Consider the following 5,969-nt stretch of genomic DNA (forward strand, 5'->3'; position numbering starts at 1 on the left):
AGGTCTCTCCCCACCTTCTCTAGCTCCATCTCCAATAAATCTCTTGCCTATTCTTGTCTTGAGGTCTGCTTCTCTGCAAACTAGAGCTAACATAGGAAGAAAACTTTTTTTTTCTGAGAGAATAAAATTTTCTGAAGGTTCAAGAATTCTTTGGGGAAGTGCTTTCCTTTCCGACATGTCAAAATAGAGCATGCTATACAATGGAATAATAAGCATTTTATGCATTTTCATACTTCATATATAAAATCATATATAAATAATAGAGAATTATAAAAGTGTGCCTCTGAGAAGTATCTTGATTATCTGGCTTAAGGAAAGTCCTCAATGACACCTTAAGTAATAGGTAATAATTCTTAGTGCTATAGCGATAAGTAATATTGTAGCTATTATTGGAGTTTTCTTGCACCTTTCTCCCACTTCCCTGGAAAATTCAAAAGAAGAGTGCCTTAACATAATGGCATAACTACAAAAGTGTAGTGTAATATAGTTGGAAACATAAGAGCTTTAATATCAGAAAATTTGAGTTAGAAACCATAACAACAGACCACTAGTAACATCAGTATGAACTTGGACAAGCTATTGACATTCTCTGCCTCAAGTTTTTACCTGTTGAATGAGGATAACACTGTTTTCCATGGAGTTGTTGAGATAGGTCACACAAATAATGTCTGTTTTGTTTTTATATTATTTATTGATCCTATATGCACAAACATAAAAATATATATTTTAACAAATTTTAATTTTTAGTAATTTAATTGTGAGGACTTAAAATGTTTCAAGTTGTTGGAGTACATATAAACATCATGTAACATTGTATATTAGTCATAATATATACATACCTAAACAGGCAGACCCAAAAAACCAGCATCCTCATTCACAGCTAATAAATTTATTTTAGCTCTTGGGCAACAAATTTTATCAACTATGTTTGAGAACTATTTTTATTCAAAGCATTATTATACATTTATTATTTAGTTCTTGCTAGTATTACTTAGTTCTTGCTAGTGCTATAACCAGAGAAGGCAATGGCACCCCAACTCCAGTACTCTTGCCTGGAAAATCCCATGGACGGAGGAGCCTGGTGGGCTGCAGTCCATGAGGTTGCTAAGAGTCAGACACGACTGAGCAACTTCACTTTCATTTTTCACTTTCATGCATTAGAGAAGGAAATGGCACCCCACTCCAGTGTTCTTGCCTGGAGAATCCCAGGGATGGGGGAGCCTGGTGGGCTGCTGTGTCTGGGGTCGCACAGAGTCGAACACGACTGAAGCGACTTAGCAGCAGCTGCAGCAGTGCTATAACAGAAAATATCTTTAAAGCAAGAAGAGAATTAGACATAGATGTCTTTCCTCAGAAGTCTCTGTAAGTAAGGTTTTTCAGCTGGGTTAATTAACACAGTTGTGCATGTATATCTATAACTCTATCAGAAATTATATATAAAGAGGGAAGGAGGAACTTAAGGATTTACAAAGTCACCATTTTGCTCCGAAGATAGAAGAAAGTGCTAGCTACAGGCAAGAAGTTCTCTCTTTGAAAGTCAAAGCCTTTCTTGGTTTTGACATTTTTGATGAGTTAAAGTGCAGAAAAACCTACAAATATAGATCTGCAAATGTTTAAAATGCTTCATCAGACAAAGTTCAATATGTCACAAACATTTTATTTATGTCTTTATGTAGAGAAAATAAGAAATATAGTATTCTTCCCGCTTGCCTATAATTGTGGTGCTTACAACATTGCCCTCTGGGAAAAACAACTCTGTTTTGGGGCAGGGGGTGTGGTTGGCAGAGGGACAAGGGAGTGGGAGATAGGAGACACCATCATCATTGTTGCTGATTTTCCATTTATTTTAGGAAAAAGTTCCTACTCTGTGGTTTTTTGTATCTAAGATGACTAGCCAGCTGAGAATGTAAGGTGTTGGGAAGGCTTCTCAGGGAGTTAGAACAGACGGGTGAAGCCTAGGAGAAAAATTCACCTTCTCCGACTGCACTTCAGCTCCACCCTGTAAGGACACTGACCCAGTGGGAGAGGGGAATGACCTCAGAGTCATTACCCCCTCCATATCCTCCACCATTGGATAAGCCTGCCATGAGTGTCTTACTTCAGCCACTGAACCATCTTCACACGAATGCATGACTTCCATCTTCACTTTTTCTTTAATCTTTTTTGTTTTTGTGCCTCTGCACTTTCCATTAGAGTAAAAACAGCACTAATTTTTTAACTGAATTAAAGATGCTTTACATTCTATGATGGCTTTACAATTTGCAAAAGTTTCACACACATGATTTCATATAATCCCATACTAATGTTTGTTTTTTTTTTCTCCTACCCTCTGTTGCCGCTCCCCTTTCCCTCTCTCCACTGGTAACCACTGGTTCTTTCTCTGGGTGAGTCTGCTTCTTTTGTTTTATTCACTAGTTTGTTATATTTTTTAGATCCACATATGTGAAACATTGTATTTTTCTTTCTCTGTCTGACATATTTCACTTAGTGTAATGCCCTCCACTTCCATCCACTTTGCTGCAAACGGCAAAATTGCATTCTTTTCTATGGCTGAATAATATCCTATCACATGTATGTGTGTATTCAATTGTATGTATGTGAATATATACATACAATTGAATCTTCTTTAATCCATTTATCTGTTGATGAACACTGCTTCCATACCTTGGCAATTGTAAACAATCCTGTTAAGAACCTTGGGTTGCATGATCTTTTCAAATTAGTGTTTCTGTGTTTTTCAGATATGTACCCAGGAGTGGAATTGCTGGGTCATATGGTAGTTCTATTTTTCGTTTTTTGAGAAACCTCCATTACAGTTTCCATAGTGGCTACACCAATTCACATTGCCCCCAACAGCGTACAAGTGTTTCCTTTTCTCCACATCCTTGACAACGTTTGTCATCTGCCTTCTTTTTGTTAATAGCCACTCTGACAGATGTGCAGTGACAGCTCACTGTGATTTTGACTTGCACTTCCCTGATGATCAGCAAGCTTTTCAAGTGCCTGTTGGCCATCTGCATTTCCTCTTTGGAAAATTATGCATCCACTTCTTCTGCCCATTTCTCCCTCTTTGGGAAAAGTGTGAATGCAGTCCCCCTCTACCAGAAGTTATGCGGACGAGTTTCCCATGTTTAGAGAAATCAGTCAGCACACCCAGAGTGCAATGGGTAAGTCTCACCTGGGGCAAACCACCTTCGTGATCATGGTAACTCCCCTGCCAGGTAAGTATCCCATTTTTCAATTTTTTTTAAAAATTGCTTTTTGTATGAACTATTTATATGCATTTAATATTAACCTCTTATTGGTCATATCATTTGCAAAAATTTTCTCCCATATCCCCTCCTATTAAGTAGATTGTCTTTCTGTTTTGTTTATGGTCTCCTTTGCTGTGCAAAAACTTTGAATCTTAATTAGGTCCTATTTGTTTGTTTTTGCTTTTATTTCCTTTTCTTTAGGAGAAGGACCCAAAAAACATATTGTTGTGATTTATGTCAAAGACACAAATCTGCCTGTTTTCCTAAAGGAGTCTTAACATGTTTAAAAACACACATGAGTTTTTAATATGATAAATGATTGTTTTTCCCCCTTGCTTTACTATAAAACACAGTGAGACACATTAGAAAATCCTCATGGCCTTTAGAAATAATGCATTTGAAATTTTCAATGTAAAAATCTAGTTAAATTCAGATCCAAATTGTTAGATTTATTGTGCCAAATTTCAAATGGAAATGTGGTTCTCTGCATTTTAAAATGTATAACAACTATTTATAATATTCTGTTTAATATAGACATATCACTATGTGCATGACAGAGTTAAAGGCTTATTTATGCAATTTTTATAGAATACAACACAAACATTTCTGTCAAAGGACTTGTAAAATCATCTACCTCAACCCACTCATTTTTCAAGTGAAGAAACTAAGTGTAGAGTCTTATTCAGAAGCAAAAGTCCTTTGTGTTTTTTTAAAAAAAATCATTAAGCTGATACACATGGGTACTATTATAAACATTGTTAAGATAGTGATACATTTCTGTTGCTGGTGATAAGTAGCCACCCCTGAGTACTCTAAGCGCTCACCTCTCATGGCCTTTGGTCATCTTTCCTAGGAGCTCCTGGGCCCTTCAACATCAACCAACTAAAGGGTTAACCCTTTGTAAGCAGGAGGCCCTTGGGAGACAGGTTCTTCCTGAAGTGGTGCCCATGAAGATTCAGATTGTTAAACAGTTGTGAACATCACCCCTGCCTGCAGTCAATGACAGAAACTTAAAATTCCCAGCTGCATCGGACACCGGTCAATTGAGCCAGCATCCATTCCGATGCTTTACCCCTACCCTCAGGCAGTCATTTGCTCCTTCCCACCCAGCTCATGTGTTTTGATAAAAGCTGAACCCACTCTCAGGCCCACAGAAAAGCCTTAACAGACTTCAGCGCCTCAGTTCCTTCCACGCCTTGGCCACAGCCACCACAGGGTGAGCATGTGACCAGTCAACTAGGCAGTTCAGAGTGCCGGGTCAGCATTGCTCTCTCCCCAGCTGGGCTGCATGGAAACTTGCAACCACCTTATTAACAGCAAGGGGGCCAGTCAGAATAAAATTAACGTGGTTAACAGTTAGGAGAGAAGACATAAAAACAAAGCAACACAAACCAGAATTTTAAAACTGAGTTTTTACTGTCACGGCTGAGCTGCTAGATCGATGAACCTAGGTCCTCCCTACATCTGGACTTGCGAGTCACCTGAACTCACCCCGTTTGTTGTTTTCTGTTGTTGTTTAAGCCCGTTTGAGTTGAGTTTTATTTCAAACCTCAAAAGACCTCAAAGGTCCTCCAGCAGTTTTGCGAGAATTCTTCAGTACAGCACTTTAGTTAAATATATCACAAAGCTATGAAACAAAACAGAATTTCCCAAAATGTCTTCCAAAGAACATGAACTGTAAGAGAAGTTAATATTTATTATGGTCCTGGAGAGGAACGGCTCAATAAAGTCAACTAAAATAGACCTGGATCAACTCACAAAGAAGATTGTGGTGTACTCAAAATATAACTGTTATTTTTTATTCTTACCTAATCTTTTTTGAATGTATTCATCACAGTAATTGCCCCTTACCTGAAGACCTTGCGAGATTTATTGACTTTTCTACTTATTTTGGGGGGAAGACTTTTAAATCTCAAATCACAACATTACTTCAGAAAACAAAATAACTTTGTTCTTTTCTTCACCTAATAACCAGTTCTTTGGGGAAAGTTGGGGTGGGGTAAGTTGCCAGAATTAATAGATTAAAATATGAGATGCCTAGTAATATTTGAAATTCAGACAAATGGCATATATTTTTTTAATATAAACATGTCCCAAATATTGCATGGGATATACTTATGTTTATAATAAAAATGTTCATTGTATACCTGAAATTCAAATTTAACTGAAGATCTTGATTTTTTTTCCAGGAATGGTAAGTAAAAGCAAGGAGAAAAGGTAAGGGGAGATATAGTTCTTACTTTGCTGAATGACTATGTTCTTTGGGTGTGGGGGATGGTGAAGGTGACTCATATGGGCCAACATTCAGGTTCTTTAAATGTTTCTTCATAGGGGAACCTCTCCAGCATCAATACTCAAGACTTGAGTGATACTCCTCATTCCCTCAGGATGTCTATGTCCCCTAGTCCATCAGCTGGGAGATATAGATTTGTCCACACTAGATATAGATTTGTCCCTATACATCTTTGGCCCTACACAGACTGGCCTCCAAAGTGCCAAAGCACTTGGAACAGTGCCTGACACAGAATATGTCCTCAGTAAACATCAGCTGTTATTAATAGTAGGAGTATCAGCATTAGTAGCAGTATAAGCAGTAGTACTGGGGTTGCCTAGGTGACAATTAAAAAATGGCAAACTGAGTTTTGATTACACTAAGACATGTCATTTTGCAAATTCCTGTGTTTCTGATTTTACTGGTCTAAAAAAAGCAAATGT

General features: G+C 37.7%; 1 non-coding gene across 1 annotated transcript; it reads right to left on the reverse strand.

The window, feature by feature from the left end:
* Positions 1–3,070: 3,070 nt before the first annotated feature.
* Positions 3,071–3,229, reverse strand: LOC114110864 (U1 spliceosomal RNA). The gene has a single exon (XR_003587039.1). It is a non-coding gene; the product is annotated as a U1 spliceosomal RNA (small nuclear RNA).
* Positions 3,230–5,969: the final 2,740 nt, after the last annotated feature.

This window comes from Ovis aries, chromosome 1 (genome assembly GCF_016772045.2).
Source record: "Ovis aries strain OAR_USU_Benz2616 breed Rambouillet chromosome 1, ARS-UI_Ramb_v3.0, whole genome shotgun sequence".
NCBI classification, from domain to species: domain Eukaryota; kingdom Metazoa; phylum Chordata; class Mammalia; order Artiodactyla; family Bovidae; genus Ovis; species Ovis aries.